Source organism: Pelophylax lessonae, assembly GCF_965119305.1.
Source record: "Pelophylax lessonae genome assembly, chromosome: 1".
Taxonomy (NCBI): Eukaryota; Metazoa; Chordata; class Amphibia; order Anura; family Ranidae; genus Pelophylax; species Pelophylax lessonae.
The window spans coordinates 509129652-509153187 of NC_138768.1; positions in this window are offsets into that span (position 1 = coordinate 509129652).

Here is a 23536-nt window from a genome sequence, read left to right on the forward strand (position 1 = left end):
GGCCATTTCACATTCTGCCTTTTGCCAGTGTAGGGAGAGGTCTGCTGTATGCATCAGAGAGAGATTGCCAGACACAAATAGCTCTGTTAAGATCCACAAAAGTCCTTTTCAGGGCTGGTATTTCGGTATAGGTCTACTAGTATCTTTTCAGGTTAGGGGCAGGTATCCAGTCGGTACTTTAGGGGCAGTTAGAGATCGGCAGCAGTCACACAAATCGCTCTGTTAATGTCCACAAAAGTCCTTTTAAGGGCTGGTATTTCGGGATAGGCCCAATCTCTTTTCAGGTTAGGGACAGGTATCCAGTCTGTGCTTTAGGGGCAGTTAGAGATCGGCAGCAGTCACACAAATCGCTCTGTTAATGTCCACAAAAGTCATTTAAAGGGCTGCAATTTTTGGTATAGGTCCAGTCTCTTTTCAGGTTAGGGACAGGTATCTAGTCTGTGCTTTAGGGGCAGCTAGAGATCGGCAGCAGTCACACAAATTGCTCTGTTAATGTCCACAAAAGTCATTTAAAGGGCTGCAATTTTTTTGTATTGCTGTGCAGTGCATTATATAGGGGGGAAGGGGTTAATCCACAGTATAATATACTTTGTAGAAAGCATATTATAGTGGATTAGTAGTATTATTGTGCACTGTGCAGCATTGTGACAGGTGTAGTGACTGAGCGTTGCTGCAGCAATGCTACAAACAGTGAAAAAAGCACTTATAATGTACTGGTGTCATAGACCAATGCCCCCCCCCCCCCCCTTTTACAGGTGTATTTGTGTCCTGCAACAATGTTGCCTCTTTTGCTGAGTTAAGTCTGATACACACAGTGCCAAAAACGCACTGGCCAATTTTTTGAACAACTGGTGTGATAGACCAGTGGCCCCCCAATACCACATATTGAAGTGGGGTGTTATTTAACAGTATCATTTTCTAAGAGTGTATTTTAGTCCTGCAAAAATGTGGCCTCTTGCTGTGTTAAAGAGGTTGTACACTCATTCAAAAATTTTTTTTTTTCTTACAACCTGCAAGAGAAAGACATAATGAGCTAGTATGCATCGCATACTAGCTCATTATGAAATACTTACCTTAGAACGAGCCCCCGCCGTGCCGCTCTCTTACCTGTATGACGAGCGACATGTTCAGTCGCCCGTCTTCCGGGATCGCGGCATCCGGCCATCTGATTGGCCGGAGCCGCGGTGACGTCACTCCCGCGCACGCGCGCGGGAGCCGACGGTCACGGCACGGGGCTCTGAAGGAACGGCACGATCAGCCGTTCCTTCAGAGCGCATGCGCCAGTGACGTCACTGGCTGCATTAAAGGTAAATATCTCCTAAACGGTACATGTTTAGGAGATATTTACAGTACCTATAGGTAAGCCTTATCATAGGCTTACCTATAGGTACAACTTCCTGAGGAGGGTTTACTTCCTCTTTAACTGTGCTACACACAGTGACAACAGTTACTGGCCAATTATTTGTAGAACTGTTGTAATAAACCAGTGGCCCCCCAATGCCACATATTGAAGTGGGGTGTTATTTAACCACTTGCCTACAGTGCACTTTCACCCCCTTCCTGCCCAGACTGATTTTCAGCTTTCAGCGCTCTCACACTTTGAATGACAATTACTCAGTCATGCAACACTGTACCCATAAAAAATTTGTGTCCTTTTCTTCACACAAATAGAGCTTTCTTTTGATGGTATTTAATCACTACTGGGTTTTTAATTTTTTGTGCTATAAATAAAAAAAGACTGAAAATATTGTGAAAAAACGCATTTTTCTTTGTTTCTGTCATAAAATTTTGCAAATTAGTAATTTTTCTTCACAAATTTTGGCCAAAATTTATACTGCTACTTATCTTTGGTAAAAATAACCCAAATAAGTGTATATTATTTGGTCTTTGTGAAAGGTATAGAGTCCACAAGCTATGGTGCTATTCATTGAAAATTGATCACACTTGATCACACCTGATGTACTGAAGGCCTATTTCATTTCTTGAGACACTAAAAGGTCAGGAAAGTACAAATACCCCCCAAATGACCCCTTTTTGGAAAGTAGACATTCCAAGGTATTTAATAAGGGGCATGGTGGGGTTATGGCAGCTATCTGCTGCCATAACCCCAGTATTTAGCTTTTAATGGCCGACGTATATAGTCGTTAGGCGGTCGGTAAGTGGTTGCATGTATATAGCAAAAATTGCACCCAAAATACATTGTATAAAGGAAAGTGTACAGGAATAGTCCGAGTCCATCTCCGATCCGCTACTATTAGCCATTTCAAATTCCGAACCGGATTCGGAATCGTATTCCGATACTGATGAGAGCTCCCCGGTGCTCTCATCAGTCATGGAGAGGACCTGAAGGGCCTCCTCGTTGCTGTACATCCTTTTTGACATGCTGGCTGTGATGGGCTGTGCGACGGGTGATGGTTGACTGCGGATGATCACTGATGGGTGGCAGGTGACTGATAGGTGGCGGGTGATGGTCACTGATGGGTTGACAGATGATGATGACTGATGGGTTGACAGATGACGATGACTGATGGGTTGACAGGTGACGATGACTGATAGGGTGACAGGTGACGATGACTGATGGGGTGACAGATGACGATGACTGATGGGTTGACAGGTGACGATGACTGATGGGGTGACAGGCGGCGATGATTGATGGGTTGACAGATGACGATCACTGATGGGGTGACAAGTGACGATGATTGATGGGGTGACAGATGACGATCACTGATGGGGTGACAAGTGGCGATGATTGATGGGGTGACAGGTGACGATGACTGATGGGGTGACAAGTGATGATCACTGATGGGGTGACAGGTGCAATGACTGATGGGGTGACAGGTGACGATGACTGATGGGGTGACAGGTGACGGTGATTGATGGGGTGACAGGTGACGGGTGATGGTCACCGATGGGTGACAGGTGACGGGCGATGGTGCACGGCGGTACTGGTGACAGGTGCACTTTAGGCTATGTTCACATGTGAGCGTAGCGATCATGGGCAGAATCACCGCGATTCTGCCCGCGATCCGGAAATTATTGCAAATCGCGGTGCACCTGTGCATTGCCCGTGATTTGCAATAGCACCCCAAACGCTGTGCGATGTTGCTGCGATTTCCGCCTGCTGAATCGCGGTAATATCGCGCAAACAACGCATGACGCCCCAAGGCGGAAATCACGGCAACATCGCACAGCATTTGGGGTGCTATTGCAAATCACGGGCAACGCACAGGCGCCCCGCGATTTGCAATGGTTTCCGGATCGCGGGCAGAATCGATGTGATTCTGCCTGCGATCGCTACGCTCACATGTGAACGTAGCCTTATGGGTGGCAATTTCGGGGCACTGATGAGGTGACTGTTGGGTGACAGGTGCAATTGGGGGGGGGGGCTAAGGACTGTGTGGGGACATTTATTTTTGTGATTTTACTTTGTGACAGGTGTACAGAGCAGTAACTCACTGTTTCTAACTCTGCTCTCCTCACACTGGAAACTGTGTGAGGGGAGAAGAGCTAGTAACAGTGAGTTACTGCTCTGTGTTTACATTTTGTGATCGGCTGTGAATGGATTCACAGCCGATCACATAGTAAACAGTCACTGTCAGTGACTGTTTACTACCGCCGGTGACTAGCTGTGTTCCTAGGGAACACAGAGCCACCGACATGATCGCGCTGTGCGCTCCCGATCGCGCATGCGCGGTCATCTTGTGGGCTCCTCTATTGTGATCGGCTGTGTCATTGGAACACAGCTGATCACGTGGGAAACAGCCATGCCCATTGGTTGTTTCCCCCCTGCCGGTGACGGGCTGTGTCCCGGGGACATGCCGACACTGGCAGTGCAGGGAGGCACACACAATCGCGCGCCTGCCCTGCCGAATGTGCCGCCGTCATATGACGGCAGCCCAGAACAATAGTCGCACTGCTCCGCCGTAATATGACGGCGGGCGGGTGGCAAGTGGTTAACAGTATAATTTTCTAAGAGTGTATTTTAGTCCTGCAAAAATGTGGCCTCTGTTGCTGTGTTAACTGTGCTACACACAGTGACAACAGTTACTGGCCAATTATTTGTAGAACTGTTGTAATAAACCTGTGCCCCCCCCCCAATACCACGGATTTAAGTGGGGTGTTATCTGAGTATACTTTTACAAGTGTATTTGTGTCCTGCAACAATATTGCCTCTTTTGCTGGGTTAAATCTGATACACACAGTGCCTAGCTCACTGGCCAATTTTTTGAACAACTGGTGTGATAGACCAGTGGCCCCCCAATACCACATATTGAAGTGGGGTGTTATTTAACAGTATAATTTTCTAAGAGTGTATTTCAGTCCTGCAAAAATTTGGCCTCTTGCTGTGTTAACTGTGCTACAAACAGTGACAACAGTTACTGGCCAATTATTTGTAGAACTGTTGTAATAAACCTGTGGCCCCCCCAATACCACAGATTGAAGCGGGATGTTATCTGAGTATACTTTTACAAATGTATTTGTGTCCTGCAACAATATTGCCTCTTTTGCTGGGTTAACGTTGATACACACAGTGCCAAACTCCCTGGCCAATTTTTTGAACAACTGGTGTGATAGACCAGTGGCCCCCCCAATACCACATATTGAAGTGGGGTGTTATTTACCTGTATAGTTTTCTAAGAGTGTATTTTAGTCCTGCAAAAATTTGGCCTCTTACTGTGTTAACTGTGCTACACACAGTGACAACAGTTACTGGCCAATTATTTGTAGAACTGCTGTAATAAACCAGTGGCCCCCCGATACCACAGATTGGAATGGGGTGTTATCCGAGTATACTTTTACAAGTGTATTTGTGTCCTGTAACAATATTGCCTCTTTTGCTGGGTTAACTCTGATACACACAGTGACAACAGTTACTGGCCAATTATTTGTATAACTGTTGTAATCGGATCGGGATCACTCTTCGTGGGCTAATTTCCGCCCAATTTCGCTTATCAATATTGATATGAAGCTGTTAACCAAAATATTGGCTACGCGCCTGAATTCTTTCCTTCCTCGCCTGATCAAGAAGGATCAGGTCGGTTTCGTGCCCCGCCGACAGGCAGGGGACGCCATTCGGCGGATTATTCAACTACAGCATTTTGCTCTTCAACGACGTATACCCACTATGCTATTATCCCTAGACGTGACCAAGGCTTTCGACACCCTGTCTTGGCCTTATCTCATGACTGTTCTCCACCGCTTTGGCTTTGGCCCCTCGTTTCTGTCCTGGCTTTCTGCCCTCTACGATTCCCCTCAGGCCCATATCAAATATTACGGATTTGAGTCGCTCCCTTTCTCCATTGGCCGGGGTACGCGGCAGGGGTGCCCGTTGTCCCCCCTGCTGTTTGTTCTGGCCTTGGAGCCCTTAGCTGAAGCAATACGTACCCATCATGACATCTCGGGCATTGAAGTGGCAGGCTCCCCACATAAAATATCATTATTCACGGACGATATCTTGCTGTCCCTTACTTCGCCTAGGATTTCGTTGCCCAACCTTCTGGCTTTGCTGGATGAGTTTGCTGTTTTCTCTGGCCTGCATATCAACCCTGCCAAATCGAATGCGATGTCAGTTACTTTGCCTCCTGAGGATGTGGTGGCCCTTCAAGCAGCCTTTCCTTTCAAATGGTACCCTGCTTTACCCTACCTGGGTGTTAAACTATCTCCTACATATGAAGGTCTTTATGCGGTTAATTATCCGTCTCTCTTTCGCCACTTGACATCCTTGCTTTCTTCTTGGTCTCACCTTTCCTTGTCCTGGTTTGGTAGGATCACAGCCGTTCGTATGACCTATCTTCCCAAACTATTGTACTATTTCCGTGTGTTACCGGTTCCGATCCCCTCTCATGTCTTACGTATTCATCAACGCAAGATTCTGAAATTTATTTGGGGTTCTTCTAGACCCCGTATTAATAAACACGTTCTGTATGCTCAAAGGATTTCTGGGGGGTTCTCGGTTCCGAACTTGAAGGCATACTACACTGCGGCGTCGATAGCCCCTCTCTCTCACTTACGTGACACGTTCCAATTACCACTATGGGCCACGATTGACCTGGCGGATGCCAGCCCAGTCCCCCTTTCTTCTATCCCTTGGCTCCCTCCTAAATTTCGACCGCCGGACTTGCGCCCTAGCCTCCTCCACTCTCTCCGCCTCTGGGACTCCGTTAAGTACTCAGCCAACTTGATTTCACCCCACTTACCTTTACTGCGTCTCTTCCCTTGCCCTATGTTTCCGCCTGGTCTTGCTAATCCGAGTGTGTTTTTATGGTGGACTGACCATGGCTTTGTGGACGTCCACTCATTATTTACCCCCACGAGGATACTTCCTTTTGGGGCCCTTCGCTCCTCGCATGATATACCTTTGCGGGAACATTTTCGATATATATGCAACTCCATCATTTTCTTCAGCAACTCATTAAGCATAGACCTTTACCCTATACGCTTACGCCATTTGAAAGCATCTGTAGGGCACGGCCCCACTCGCCGGGACTCATATCCCTCCTATATGCCTCCATTATCACCTGCGATACACCCCCTTTCACGGCCTATCACTCTAACTGGGAACTAAAATTGGGGGGCGGATTGGACAGGGAAGACTGGCGGCACATGACGGCGGCTCTCTCTAAGTGATCCCGTAATGTCTTGATTCTGGAAAATGCTTATAAGGTATTTTACCGATGGTACTATACTCCGGCTAGACTGGCTAAATTTATAACCGCTTATTCCCCCCTGTGCTTCCGGGGATGTGCTCAGGAGGGGACTATGGCACATATTTGGTGGACGTGTCCCAAGGTGCGCAGACTGTGGATTAGGATTTATGCCTTGCTCCGTAATATTTTTCAAGTCACCCTGAAGAAGGACTCGTATGAGGCACTCTTGTGTAAGCCTATACCTGATTTGACTCGTACACAACGTCAGTTGGCTCAGCATTTGTTTACAGCTACGAAATTGACCATTGCCCGATCTTGGAAGACCCCGTTGCTTAGTTTTGAGGCGGCCAAAAAACGTATGAATGATATTCTCGTTAATGAAAAGTTGACTGCGATAGTTTCTGATTCTCACGCTAAGTTTCTTAAGGTGTGGGACCCCTGGATCTCGACCGTTGCCCCTTCTAGATTCCAGACCACCCTTCTCTCTCTTTAAATGCCTCCTGGACGCACACCCCGCAGGACTTGTTCCCCCCCCCCTTCCTCTTCCCCACTCTTTCTTTAGCCTTTCTCTATTGTCGTCTCTCTTTTTGTTTGTCCTACTTTCTCACTCTTTCTTTCTCTCTTTCCTTTGTCTCTTAATGTTGCCTTCCTTCCTGGCTTGGTACTCTCAGGTCCAGCCTCTGTTTTCTCATTGGAACATAATAGAACTTTTCCTTTTGATAATCTTCCTGCATTGTGAAATACTAGGGGACTTTAGGTCCCTTTCTATGCTCTTCTGCTTGTTGATATTCATTATTTGGTCCGTGATGTTTCCCGGTTGGCGCACTATGTCTGTATCATGTTCTGCTGATATCTGTTTCTCTGCGTTTCATTTTTCTTTATCTAATTGTACACATATACCATGTTTTTGATGTATGTTAATGCCTCTTTTCAAAAATAAAACTTTTGTACAAGAAAAAACCTGTGCCCCCCCCCAATACCACAGATTGAAGCGGGGTGTTATCTGAGTATACTTTCATAAGTGTATTTGTGTCCTGCAACAATATTGCCTCTTTTGATGGGTTAACTCTGATACACATAGTGCCAAACTCCCTGGCCAATTTTTTGAACAACTGGTGTGATAGACCAGTGGCCCCCCAATACCACATATTGAAGTGAGGTGTTATTTAACAGTATAATTTTCTAAGAGTGTATTTTAGTCCTGCAAAAATTTGGCCTCTTGCTGTGTTAACTGTGCTACACACAGTGACAACAGTTACTGGGCAATTATTTGTAGAACTGTTGTAATAAACCTGTGGCCCCCCAATACCACAGATTGAAGTGGGGTGTGATCTGAGTATACTTTTACAAGTGTATTTGTGTCCTGTAACAATATTGCCTCTCTTGATGAGTTAAGTCTAGTAAACACAGTGCCAAACTCACTGGCTAATTTTTTTTGAACAACTGGTGTGATAGACCAGTCCCCCCCCCCCCCAATACCACATATTGAAGTGGGGTGTTATCTGAGTATACTTTTACAAGTGTATTTGTGTCCTGCAACAATATTGCCTCTTTTGCTGAGTTAAGTCTGGTACACACAGTGCCAAACTCACTGGCCAATTCTTTGAACAACTGGTGTGATAGACCAGTGCCCCCCCCCCCAATACCACATATTGAAGTGGGGTATTATTTAACAGTATAATTTCCTAAGATTGTATTTAGTCCTGCAAAAATGTGGCCTCTTTTGCTGTGTTAACTGTGCTACAAACAGAGACAACAGTTACTGGCCAATTATGTGTAGAACTGGCGGACTGAGGGACTGGCAGATAGGGAGGAGAGGCAGGCAGAACTTGCATTGCACAAGAAGTACAAAGCAGACTGCAAATGTATCAGGAGCGAGCCATCAACCATGTACAGTCACATCTGGCACTCCCAGGACGCCGGAACATGGCTCCGCAGTGTGGGCTTTTTTAATGTGTCTGTTGCTGACAACAGTGTTGCCATCTGCAGCCTTTGCGGTCAACTCATAAGTGGCAGTAAGCCCAACACTCACCTAGGGACAACAGCCTTAAGAAGGCACTCGAAATCCCATCACCGAGCCCAGTGGGAGCAACACCATCAGAACCCACAAAGCCACACTCCAGGCTCTCACCGTCCAGCCCCTTCTCCTTCTCCTCTCTCCTCACATTTGTCCTCCACTCCACCTTCCTTGATGCCGTCGTCACGTTGTTCTGGAAAAAGGCAGGCTTCTGTGGGCCAAATGTTGGAGTGTAAAAAAAGGTGTCCGACAGTTGTCTGACTACATTGGGTTAACGGCCGATGTGGACGCTCTGAGGAGTGATGAACTCCTGGACTACTGGGTGGGGAGGCTAGACCTCTGGCCAGAGCTTGCACAATTTGCAATAGAACTGTTGGCTTGCCCCGTGTCCAGTGTCCTGTCCAAAAGGACGTTCAACGCAGCAGGGGGGGTCGTGCCCGATAAGCGCACTCGCCTAGCTCATGACAGTGTAGACTATCTCACATTTATAAAAATGAATGAGGCATGGATCTCTGAGGAATTCAACACATATGTTTAATCGAAATTCCTCATGCCAGGCCACAAATATCCGCCAGACCGCCATCCACCCACCCACAGCAATTCCTGGTCCTTGGCTTCGCTACATACAGCGGCATAAAAGGCATTTCATGTCCATTGAATGGCTAATTTTTGGGGCCTGTACAGGCCGACACTTACTTCTGTATCCTGTGTGAATGCCTAATGTATCTCTAGTTATCAAATACACTACGTTCTTAGCTGTCAGTTAAACCCATGTGGGCTAAATTTTGGGGCCTATACAGGCCGACACTTACTTCTGTATCCTGTGTGAATGCCTAATGTACCGCTAGCCATCAAATACACTACGTTCTTTGCTGTCAGTCAAACCCAAGTGGGCTAATTTTTTGGGCCAATACAGGCCGACACTTACTTCTGTATACTATGAATGCCTAATGTACCTCTAGCCATCAAATACACTACGTTCTTAGCTGTCAGTTAAACCCATGTGGGCTAATTTTTGGGGCTTATACAGGCCAACACTTACTTCTGTATCCTGTGTGAATGCCTAATGTACCCCTAGCCATCAGAAACACTACGTTCTTAGCTATCAGTTAAACCCATGTGGGCTAATTTTTGGGGCCTATACAGGCCAACACTTACTTCTGTATACTGTGAATGCCTAAAGTAGCTCTAGCCATCAAATACACTACGTTCTTAGCTGTCAGTTAAACCCATGTGGGCTAATTTTTGGGGCCTATACAGGCCAACACTTACTTCTGTATCCTGTGTGAATGCCTAATGTACCTCTAGCCATCAAATACTACGTTCTTTGCTGTCAGTTAAACCCATGTGGGCTAATTTTTGGGGCCTATACAGGCCGACACTTACTTCTGTATACTGTGAATGCCTAATGTACCTCTAGCCATCAAATACTACGTTCTTTGCTGTCAGTTAAACCCATGTGAGCTAATTTTTGGGGCCTATACAGGCCGACACTTACTTCTGTATCCTGTGTGAATGCCTAATGTACCTCTAGCCATCAAATACACTACGTTCTTAGCTGTCAGTTAAACCCATGTGGGCTAATTTTTGGGGCCTATACAGGCCGACACTTACTGCTGTATTCTGTGTGAATGCCTAATGTATCTCTAGTTATCAAATACACTACGTTCTTAGCTGTCAGTTAAACCCATGTGGGCTAAATTTTGGGGCCTATACAGGCCAACACTTACTTCTGTATCCTGTGTGAATGCCTAATGTACCGCTAGCCATCAAATACACTACGTTCTTAGCTGTCAGTTAAACCCATGTGGGCTAATTTTTGTGGCCTATACAGGCCGACACTTACTTCTGTATACTGTGAATGTCTAATGCACCTCTAGCCATCAAATACTACGTTCTTTGCTGTCAGTTAAACCCATGTGAGCTAATTTTTGGGGCCTATACAGGCCAACACTTACTTCTGTATACTGTGAATGCCTAATGCACCTCTAGCCATCAAATACTACGTTCTTTGCTGTCAGTTAAACCCATGTGAGCTAATGTTTGGGGCCTATACAGGCCGACACTTACTTCTGTATACTGTGAAAGCCTAAAGTACCTCTAGCCATCAAATATACTACGTTCTTAGCTGTCAGTTAAACCCATGTGGGCTAATTTTTGGGGCCTATACAGGCCGACACTTACATCTGTATACTGTGCATGCCTAATGTACGTCTAGCCATCAAATACTACATTCTTAGCTGTCAGTTAAACCCATGTGAGCTAATTTTTGGGGCCTATACAGGCCAACACTTACTTCTGTATACTATAAATGCCTAATGTATCTCCAGCCATCAAATACTACGTTCTTTGCTGTCAGTCAAACCCAAGTGGGCTAATTTTTTGGGCCAATACAGGCCGACACTTACTTCTGTATACTGTGAAAGCCTAAAGTACCTCTAGCCATCAAATATACTACATTCTTAGCTGTCAGTTAAACCCATGTGGGCTAATTTTTGGGGCCTATACAGGCCGACACTTACTTCTGTATACTGTGAATGCCTAATGTACCTCTAGCCATCAAATACTACGTTCTTTGCTGTCAGTTAAACCCATGTGAGCTAATTTTTGGGGCCTATACAGGCCGACACTTACTTCTGTATCCTGTGTGAATGCCTAATGTACCTCTAGCCATCAAATACACTACGTTCTTAGCTGTCAGTTAAACCCATGTGGGCTAATTTTTGGGGCCTATACAGGCCGACACTTACTTCTGTATCCTGTGTGAATGCCTAATGTATCTCTAGTTATCAAATACACTACGTTCTTAGCTGTCAGTTAAACCCATGTGGGCTAAATTTTGGGGCCTATACAGGCCGACACTTACTTCTGTATCCTGTGTGAATGCCTAATGTACCGCTAGCCATCAAATACACTACGTTCTTAGCTGTCAGTTAAACCCATGTGGGCTAATTTTTGTGGCCTATACAGGCCGACACTTACTTCTGTATACTGTGAATGCCTAATGCACCTCTAGCCATCAAATACTACGTTCTTTGCTGTCAGTTAAACCCATGTGAGCTAATTTTTGGGGGCTATACAAGCCAACACTTACTTCTGTATACTGTGAAAGCCTAAAGTACCTCTAGCCATCAAATATACTACGTTCTTAGCTGTCAGTTAAACCCATGTGGGCTAATTTTTGGGGCCTATACAGGCCGACACTTACTTCTGTATCCTGTGTGAATGCCTAGTGTACCTCTAGCCATCAAATACACTACGTTCTTAGCTGTCAGTAAAACCCAAGTGGGCTAATTTTTGGGGCCTATACAGGCCGACACTTACTTCTGTATCCTGTGTGAATGCCTAATGTACCCCTAGCCATCAGAAACACTAGGTTCTTAGCTATCAGTTAAACCCATGTGGGCTAATTTTTGGGGCCTATACAGGCCAACACTTACTTCTGTATACTGTGAATGCCTAAAGTAGCTCTAGCCATCAAATACACTACGTTCTTAGCTGTCAGTTAAACCCATGTGGGCTAATTTTTGGGGCCTATACAGGCCGACACTTACTTCTGTATCCTGTGTGAATGCCTAATGTACCTCTAGCCATCAAATACTACATTCTTTGCTGTCAGTTAAACCCATGTGGGCTAATTTTTGGGGCCTATACAGGCCGACACTTACTTCTGTATACTGTGAATGCCTAATGTACCTCTAGCCATCAAATACTACGTTCTTTGCTGTCAGTTAAACCCATGTGAGCTAATTTTTGGGGCCTATACAGGCCGACACTTACTTCTGTATCCTGTGTGAATGCCTAATGTACCTCTAGCTATCAAATACACTACGTTCTTAGCTGTCAGTTAAACCCATGTGGGCTAATTTTTGGGGCCTATACAGGCTGACACTTACTTCTGTATCCTGTGTGAATGCCTAATGTATCTCTAGTTATCAAATACACTACGTTCTTAGCTGTCAGTTAAACCCATGTGGGCTAAATTTTGGGGCCTATACAGGCCGACACTTACTTCTGTATACTATGAAAGCCTAAAGTACCTCTAGCCATCAAATATACTACGTTCTTAGCTGTCAGTTAAACCCATGTGGGCTAATTTTTGGGGCCTATACAGGCCGACACTTACTTCTGTATCCTGTGTGAATGCCTAATGTACCCCTAGCCATCAAAAAACACTACGTTCTTAGCTAACAGTTAAACCCATGTGGGCTAATTTTTGGGGCCTATACAGGCCGACACTTACTTCTGTATACTGTGAATGCCTAATGCACCTCTAGCCATCAAATACTATGTTCTTTGCTGTCAGTTAAACCCTTGTGAGCTAATTTTTTGGGCCTATACAGGCCGACACTTACTTCTGTATCCTGTGTGAATGCCTAATGTACCTCTAGCCATCAAATACACTACGTTCTTAGCTGTCAGTTAAACCCATGTGGGCTAATTTTTGGCGCCTATACAGGCCGACACTTACTTCTGTATCCTGTGTGAATGCCTAATGTACCCCTAGCCATCAAAAAACACTACGTTCTTAGCTAACAGTTAAACCTATAAGGGCTAATTTTTGGGGCCTATACAGGCCGACACTTACTTCTGTATAATGTGAATGCCTAATGCACCTCTAGCCATCAAATACTACGTTCTTTGCTGTCAGTTAAACCCATGTGAGCTAATGTTTGGGGCCTATACAGGCCGACACTTACTTCTGTATACTGTGAAAGCCTAAAGTACCTCTAGCCATCAAATATACTACATTCTTAGCTGTCAGTTAAACCCATGTGGGCTAATTTTTGGGGCCTATACAGGCCGACACTTACTTCTGTATACTGTGAATGCCTAATGTACCTCTAGCCATCAAATACTACGTTCTTTGCTGTCAGTTAAACCCATGTGAGCTAATTTTTGGGGCCTATACAGGCCAACACTTACTTCTGTATACTGTGAATGCCTAATGTATGTCACGGAACCATGAACCAGACGTACAACAACAGATAAGTGAAAATAAGAAGGCTTTATTGAAAATCAAGCTGTAAAGCAGAAGTCCAAACGGATGGCGAAACCGAGGCAGAGTCCTTGCGAAGCCAGAGGTCAGGAACCAGGAGGGTAGTCAGACGAAGCCGGGATCAGGAACCAGCAGGGTAGTCAGACGAAGCCAGGATCAGGAACCAGCAGGGTAGTCAGACGAAGCCAGGATCAGGAACCAGCAGGGTAGTCAGACGAAGCCAGGATCAGTAACCAGCAGGGTAGTCAGACGAAGCCAGAATCAGGAACCAGCAGGGTAGTCAGACGAAGCCAGGATCAGGAACCAGCAGGGTAGTCAGACGAAGCCAGGATCAGGGACCAGAAGCAGCAGCAGTCTTAGAAGCATGTGAACACAGGAGGACCAAGCAAGGAACTGAAGCCACAGACCTCCTATATATATGAGCTAGGCATCCAGCTCCTCCCAGTGGGAAGGAGAAGCCGCAGGGTGGGAGGCTACAAGAAACCCAGAAACCAAGATGGCCGCCAGCACATGTCAAACGAAGGAGAACAGCAAGAAGGTAAGACCATGACAGTACCTCCCCCTCAAGGGCCCCTCCTCCGCGGAGTAAAGAACGGTTTCTGAGGGAAGCGTGCGTGGAAGGCTCGGAGCAAGGCAGGAGCATGGACATCTGCGGAGGGAACCCAGGAACGCTCCTCTGGACCATAACCACGCCAATGAACCAAAAACTGCACCCGACCGCGGACCAGGCGTGAGTCCAGGATATTGCTCACCTCATACTCCTCACGATTGCCCACTTGGACCGGACGGGGGCCGAGGAACCGAGGAAGTGAAATGATTACACACCAGTGGCTTCAACAGGGAGACATGAAACACGTTGGAGATCCGCATGCCAGGAGGAAGCGCAAGGGCATAGGCTACCGGGTTTACCCTGCGAAGCACTCGGAAGGGACCAACAAAGCGAGGCGCCAGCTTGGGAGTGGGCACTCGAAGGTCGAGGTTGCGGGTGGACAACCATACACGGTCTCCGGCCTGGTAGGAAGGAGCAGGCGCTCGTCTGCGATCAGCCTGGAGTCTCTGGCGCTGCGCAGAGACCTCAAGGGACTTCTGGATCTGTACCCAAGAAGCACGTAGGACGGAAAGGTGATCCTCCACAGCCGGAATATCCTGGGGAGAGAATACCTCCGGTAACACGGCAGGTTGGAACCCATAATTGGCCATGAAGGGAGACGTCCCAGAGGAAGAGTTCACCGCCGTGTTCCTGGCAAACTCAGCCCAAGGCAGGAGGTCAACCCAATTGTCTTGGTTATCGGAGACATAGCAACGAAGGAATTGCTCCAAGGCCTGATTGGATCGTTCTGCGGCCCCATTGGACTGAGGGTGGTAGGCCGAGGAGAAGGAGAGATGAATCCCCAACTGGGAGCAAAAGGCGCGCCAGAACCTGGACACAAACTGACTCCCCCGATCCGACACAATCTCCTTGGGCAGACCGTGCAACCGGAAGACCTCCCTGGCAAAAATCGTGGCCAACTCCTGTGCAGAGGGTAACTTCTTGAGAGGAACACAGTGGCACATCTTGGAAAATCGATCCACAATCATGAGAATGACCGTATGGCCTCGGGATGCAGGGAGGTCCACAATGAAATCCATCCCCAGGTGTGACCATGGGCGCTCCCCGGTGGCTATGGGTTGCAGAAGGCCCAACGGAAGGTGCCGAGGGGACTTACTCTGGGCACAAACGGAGCATGCCGCTACATATGCGGCGATGTCGGAACGTAGGGAAGGCCACCAGAACAGACGTGAAACAGCCCAGGACAGCTGATTCTTTCCAGGATGCCCCGCGGTCTTGGAGTTATGGTAGGTTCGCAACAACCGAGTGCGCAACTCCTCAGGCACAAAACATCTGCCGTTGGGTCTCCCAGAGGGAGCACCAGATTGAGCCGCCAAAATCTGCTCACCCAGGGGAGAGGTCAGGCTGGTGCGAATGGCGGCCAGGAACTGATTCGGAGGTATGACCGAAGTCGGAATCGACTCCTCCCTGGAAAGGTCGGAGTACTGCCGTGATAAGGCATCCGCCCTGATGTTCTTGGAACCGGGTAGGTAGGAGACCACATAATTAAAACGTGACAAGAACAGAGCCCATCTGGCCTGACGTGGTGTCAATCTCTTGGCCTCAGAAAGGTAGGTCAGATTCTTGTGGTCCGTCAGGATGAGGACCGGAACCACCGAACCCTCGAGCAAGTGCCTCCATTCTTTAAGGGCCTGCACGATGGCCAATAACTCCCTGTCACCAATCTGATAGTTGCACTCCGCGGAAGACAGTTTCCGGGAGTAAAACCCACAAGGAAGCAGAGGACCCTCTGGTGTTCTACGCTGAGACAGAAGGGCGCCTACTCCCGTCTCAGACGCGTCCACCTCGAGGACAAAGGGCAACCCAGGGTTGGGATGCGACAGAATCGGAGCCGACACAAAGGCGGACTTTAGAGCCTCAAAAGCTCGGATGGCCTCGAGCGGCCAGACCTGGGAATTACTGCCCTTCCTGGTCAGATCCGTTAGAGGCTTGGCTAGCATGGAAAAGTCCCTGATGAACTTCCGATAATAATTGGCGAAGCCCAAAAAGCGCTGCAGGGAGCGAAGACCACTGGGCTGGGGCCACTGTAAGACAGCCGAAACCTTCTCAGGATCCATGGAGAACCCCTCAGCAGAAATGATGTAACCTAAGAAGGTTACCTGGGATCGGTGAAATTCGCATTTCTCAAGCTTACCGAACAGTTTGTTCTCTCGTAACCGTTGCAACACTCGTCTGACATCCAGAATGTGGGTCTCCATGGATTCAGAATATACCAAGATGTCATCCAAATAGACCACCACACACTGCTGCAACAGGTCACGGAAAACATCGTTAATGAATTCCTGAAAGACTGCGGGCGCATTGCACAACCCAAAGGGCATAACCAAGGATTCATAATGACCGGTCCTGGTGTTAAACGCGGTCTTCCACTCATCGCCCGCCTTGATCCTTACGAGGTTATATGCCGCCCTCAGGTCAAGTTTGGTAAAGACCGTGGCCCCTTTAAGGCGATCGAACAGCTCGGAAATCAAGGGTATCGGGTAAGCGTTCTTGATCGTGATGCGATTGAGACCCCTGTAATCGATGCAAGGCCTCAACTCACCGCCCTTCTTTTTCACAAAGAAAAATCCAGCCCCTGCCGGGGACGAGGATTTGCGAATGTGTCCGCGTGAAAGCACCTCCTTCACGTACTCCTCCATGGCCTCATTCTCCGCTACCGACAGTGGATAGACCTTGCCACGAGGAGGAACGGCACCAGGTTGTAACTCGATGGCACAATCGTATGGGCGGTGCGGAGGTAGGGCAACCGCGCGCACCTTATCGAATACATCCAGGTACTCCTCGTATTCAGGAGGCAACAGAGAGTCCGAGGAAGTACACAGCAACTTGACAGGCCCATGGATGCAACTAGCCCCACACTGCGGTGACCACGAGAGGATCTCGTCCGATCTCCAATCGAAAGTCGGATTATGCTTCTGGAGCCAGGGGTACCCCAAGACCACCGACAGACTTGTATAAAGTACTCGAAATTTCTACTTGAGTAAAAGTACAAGTGCTCGATCAAAAAATTACTTGAGTAGAAGTGGAAGTGCTCGCAGAAAAAGTTACTTAAGTAGAAGTACTAAAGTATTCAACATTTTTTTTACTTAAGTATTGCAAGTAGTTTTTTCAAAAAATTTGCTACTTAAGTACTAAAAGTAAAAAGTACCAGTAGTTTTGAAAAAAAATTTCTACTCAAGTACTGAAAGTAGAAGTACAAGTACTGTGTTATGTAGTTATTAAAGAAATAAGTCAAACGTTTGAACATCATATTGTTTTTATTATTTCAAATGATTTATTCAAATGATTAACCTGTGTTTGTTAGTAGTTTCTTGATGCACTTTAAGAGCTGTAGCACCATTTATTTGTTTGTTTCATATTTTCTTTTTATTGGAAAGATTTGGTATAGCAGCTTTTATTATACACAGCCTTTATTTTCGTATGCGCTGATTTACAAATGACATTATACACATTTTTTTGAGCGTTATGCAACCTGCCATCTACTGTTCTGGCAGTGGTAATTTTTTTAAAAGTAACGAGTAACTATGCAGCACAAAAAAAAAAATACTTGAGTAGAAGTATCGAAATCATCGAAAAAATGTAGTGAAGTAAAAGTAGAAGTAGGAGAAAAAAATTCTACTCTAGAAAAGTACAGATACCGCATTTCGGTACTTAAGTACAGTACTTAAGTAGTTCTACTTCGTTACTATACATCTCTGACCACCGAGTAGTGTGGAGACGAAATAACCTGGAAGCAGACCGACTCTCTGTGAACGGCACCAATGGCTATCCCCACTGGAAGGGTCTCATGAGTCACGTGTGGCGGCAGAAGGGGTCTGCCGTCTATCGCCTCAAGAGCCAGTGGAGAACCTCGGGCCTGCAGAGGAATGGAATTGGCGGCAGCGAACACACTATCAATGAACAAACCACCAGCACCAGAGTCCACCAACGCCTGGGTCGTCACTGAGCCCCCGACCCAGGAGAGGACAACAGTGATCAGTGGTTTGTCAACACGGGAAACCGGGGACGAGGAGACTCCACCCAAGATCTGCCCCCGACAGGATCTCAGGTGCGAGCGTTTCCCGGACGGTTCGGACATGCCAACTGAAAATGCCCACCGAGACCACAGTACATGCATCGACCCTCGCGTCTTCGGAGTACCCTCTCCCCCTCGGACAGGCGAGCAAAGCCCAGCTGCATGGGTTCACCCCCAGCCAAGTCATCCCCAGGAGGCGTGGGAGGAGAGGGAGGCACGGGTGGGACAGCAAAGGTAGGCGCCAATCTGTTAGGAGGCCTCCGCAGACTCTCCTTAAAGGAAGGTCTCTCCCTGAGTCTGGTGTCAATCAAAATCAAGAAAGAAATAAGAGACTCGAGCTCCACTGGTAGGTCCTTAGCTGCAACCTCATCCTTCAAGGCATCCGAGAGACCATGAGAGAAAGCAGCGACCAGAGCCTCATTATTCCAGCCCACCTCTGCTGCCAGGGGACGAAACTCAATGGCGTATTCAGCTACGGATCGTGAACCCTGTCTGATGGACATAAGGAGCTTCGCAGCAGAGGCAGCACGAGCCGGCACGTCGAATACCCTCCGAAGAGAAGCAACAAAACCGGAAAACTCGGCAACCACCGGATTGTTGTTCTCCCATAAAGGGCTGGCCCAGGCCAAGGCCTTGTCCGAGAGCAGCGAAATTAAGAAGCCCACCTTTGATCTCTCAGTAGGAAAGGCATGTGGCAGCAACTCGAAATAAATGCCCACCTGGTTAAGGAAACCTCGGCACTGAGTTGGCTCTCCCCCAAAGCGCTGTGGAAGGGGGGCAGAACCGGTCATACCCCGAAACACCGCAGGCGCAACAACAGGTGTCGGGGTAGACTCTGGCGCAACAACCGGAGCGGCAGTAGGAGCGGGCCCAGGAGCGACAACCGACCCATCGGCAACGGGAGCGAAATGAGCCGTGCGTTCAAGCAGGGTTTGCAACGCCACGGCGACCGACCCAACAGGTGATCCTGCTGATCAAGTCTGGCAACCAGCGTGGGTAGCGAGGATGGCCCTGTACCGTCAGAATTCATGGCTTGGTCCTAATGTCACGGAACCATGAACCAGACGTACAACAACAGATAAGTGAAAATAAGAAGGCTTTATTGAAAATCAAGCTGTAAAGCAGAAGTCCAAACGGATGGCGAAACCGAGGCAGAGTCCTTGCGAAGCCAGAGGTCAGGAACCAGGAGGGTAGTCAGACGAAGCCGGGATCAGGAACCAGCAGGGTAGTCAGACGAAGCCAGGATCAGGAACCAGCAGGGTAGTCAGACAAAGCCAGGATCAGGAACCAGCAGGGTAGTCAGACGAAGCCAGGATCAGGAACCAGCAGGGTAGTCAGACGAAGCCAGGATCAGGAACCAGCAGGGTAGTCAGACGAAGCCAGGATCAGGAACCAGCAGGGTAGTCAGACGAAGCCAGGATCAGGGACCAGAAGCAGCAGCAGTCTTAGAAGCATGTGAACACAGGAGGACCAAGCAAGGAACTGAAGCCACAGACCTCCTATATATATGAGCTAGGCATCCAGCTCCTCCCAGTGGGAAGGAGAAGCTGCAGGGTGGGAGGCTACAAGAAACCCAGAAACCAAGATGGCCGCCAGCACATGTCAAACGAAGGAGAACAGCAAGAAGGTAAGACCATGACAATGTACCTCTAGCCATCAAATACACTATGTTCTTTCCTGTCAGTTAAACCCATGTTGGCAAATTTTTGGGGCCTATACAGGCCGACACTTACTTCTGTATCCTGTGTGAATGCCTAATGTACCTCTAGCCATCAAATACACTACGTTCTTAGCTTTCAGTTAAACCCAAGTGGGTTAATTTTTGGGGCCTATACTGGCCAACACTTACTTCTTTATCCTGTGAATGCCAAATGTACCTCCAGCCATCAAATACTACGTTCCTTGCTGTCAGTTAAACCCATGTGGGCTAATTTTTGGGGCCTATACAGGCCGACACTTACTTCTGTATACTGTGAATGCCTAATGTACCTCCAGCCATCAATTACTACGTTCTTTGCTGTCAGTTAAACCCATGTGAGCTAATTTTTGGGGCCTATACAGGCCAACACTTACTTCTGTATCCTGTGTGAATGCCTAATGTACCTCTAGCCATCAAATACACTACGTTCTTAGCTGTCAGTTAAACCCATGTGGGCTAATTTTTGTGGCCTATACAGGCCGACACTTACTTCTATATACTGTGAATGCCTAATGCACCTCTAGCCATCAAATACTACGTTCTTTGCTGTCAGTTAAACCCATGTGAGCTAATTTTTGGGGCCTATACAAGCCAACACTTACTTCTGTATACTGTGAAAGCCTAAAGTACCTCTAGCCATCAAATATACTACGTTCTTAGCTGTCAGTTAAACCCATGTGGGCTAATTTTTGGGGCCTATACAGGCCGACACTTACTTCTGTATCCTGTGTGAATGCCTAGTGTACCTCTAGCCATCAAATATACTACGTTCTTAGCTGTCAGTAAAACCCAAGTTGGCTAATTTTTGGGGCCTATACAGGCCGACACTTACTTCTGTATACTGTGAATGCCTAGTGTACCTCTAGCCATCAAATACTACGTTCTTTGCTGTCAGTTAAACCCATGTGAGCTAATTTTTGGGGCCTATACAGGCCGACACTTACTTCTGTATCCTGTGTGAATGCCTAATGTACCCCTAGCCATCTGAAACACTACGTTCTTAGCTATCAGTTAAACCCATGTGGGCTAATTTTTGGGGCCTATACAGGCCAACACTTACTTCTGTATACTGTGAATGCCTAAAGTAGCTCTAGCCATCAAATACACTACGTTCTTAGCTGTCAGTTAAACCCATGTGGGCTAAATTTTGGGGCCTATACAGGCCGACACTTACTTCTGTATCCTGTGTGAATGCCTAATGTACCTCTAGCCATCAAATACACTACGTTCTTAGCTGTCAGTTAAACCCATGTGGGCTAATTTTTGGGGCCTATACAGGCCGACACTTACTTCTGTATAATGTGTGAATGCCTAGTGCACCTCTAGCCATCAAATACTACGTTCTTTGCTGTCAGTTAAACCCATGTGAGCTAATTTTTGGGGCCTATACAGGCCAACACTTACTTCTGTATCCTGTGTGAATGCCTAATGTACCTCTAGCCATCAAATACACTACGTTCTTAGCTGTCAGTTAAACCCATGTGGGCTAATTTTTGTGGCCTATACAGGCCGACACTTACTTCTATATACTGTGAATGCCTAATGCACCTCTAGCCATCAAATACTACGTTCTTTGCTGTCAGTTAAACCCATGTGAGCTAATTTTTGGGGCCTATACAAGCCAACACTTACTTCTGTATACTGTGAAAGCCTAAAGTACCTCTAGCCATCAAATATACTACGTTCTTAGCTGTCAGTTAAACCCATGTGGGCTAATTTTTGGGGCCTATACAGGCCGACACTTACTTCTGTATCCTGTGTGAATGCCTAGTGTACCTCTAGCCATCAAATATACTACGTTCTTAGCTGTCAGTAAAACCCAAGTTGGCTAATTTTTGGGGCCTATACAGGCCGACACTTACTTCTGTATACTGTGAATGCCTAGTGTACCTCTAGCCATCAAATACTACGTTCTTTGCTGTCAGTTAAACCCATGTGAGCTAATTTTTGGGGCCTATACAGGCCGACACTTACTTCTGTATCCTGTGTGAATGCCTAATGTACCCCTAGCCATCTGAAACACTACGTTCTTAGCTATCAGTTAAACCCATGTGGGCTAATTTTTGGGGCCTATACAGGCCAACACTTACTTCTGTATACTGTGAATGCCTAAAGTAGCTCTAGCCATCAAATACACTACGTTCTTAGCTGTCAGTTAAACCCATGTGGGCTAAATTTTGGGGCCTATACAGGCCGACACTTACTTCTGTATCCTGTGTGAATGCCTAATGTACCTCTAGCCATCAAATACTACGTTCTTTGCTGTCAGTTAAACCCATGTGGGCTAATTTTTGGGGCCTATACAGGCCGACACTTACTTCTGTATACTGTGAATGCCTAATGTACCTCTAGCCATCAAATACTACGTTCTTTGCTGTCAGTTAAACCCATGTGAGCTAATTTTTGGGGCCTATACAGGCCGACACTTACTTCTGTATCCTGTGTGAATGCCTAATGTACCTCTAGCCATCAAATACACTACGTTCTTAGCTGTCAGTTAAACCCATGTGGGCTAATTTTTGGGGCCTATACAGGCCGACACTTACTTCTGTATCCTGTGTGAATGCCTAATGTATCTCTAGTTATCAAATACACTACGTTCTTAGCTGTCAGTTAAACCCATGTGGGCTAAATTTTGGGGCCTATACAGGCCGACACTTACTTCTGTATACTGTGAAAGCCTAAAGTACCTCTAGCCATCAAATATACTACGTTCTTAGCTGTCAGTTAAACCCATGTGGGCTAATTTTTGGGGCCTATACAGGCCGACACTTACTTCTGTATACTGTGAAAGCCTAAAGTACCTCTAGCCATCAAATATACTACATTCTTAGCTGTCAGTTAAACCCATGTGGGCTAATTTTTGGGGCCTATACAGGCCGACACTTACTTCTGTATACTGTGAATGCCTAATGTACCTCTAGCCATCAAATACTACGTTCTTTGCTGTCAGTTAAACCCATGTGAGCTAATTTTTGGGGCCTATACAGGCCAACACTTACTTCTGTATACTGTGAATGCCTAATGTACCTCTAGCCATCAAATACACTGTGTTCTTTCCTGTCAGTTAAACCCATGTTGGCAAATTTTTGGGGCCTATACAGGCCGACACTTACTTCTGTATCCTGTGTGAATGGCTAATGTACCTCTAGCCATCAAATACACTACGTTCTTAGCTTTCAGTTAAACCCAAGTGGGTTAATTTTTGGGGCCTATACTGGCCAACACTTACTTCTTTATCCTGTGAATGCCAAATGTACCTCCAGCCATCAAATACTACGTTCCTTGCTGTCAGTTAAACCCATGTGGGCTAATTTTTGGGGCCTATACAGGCCGACACTTACTTCTGTATACTGTGAATGCCTAATGTACCTCCAGCCATCAATTACTACGTTCTTTGCTGTCAGTTAAACCCATGTGAGCTAATTTTTGGGGCCTATACAGGCCAACACTTACTTCTGTATACTGTGAATGCCTAATGTACCTCTAGCCATCAAATACTATGTTCTTTGCTGTCAGTTAAACCCTTGTGAGCTAATTTTTGGGGCC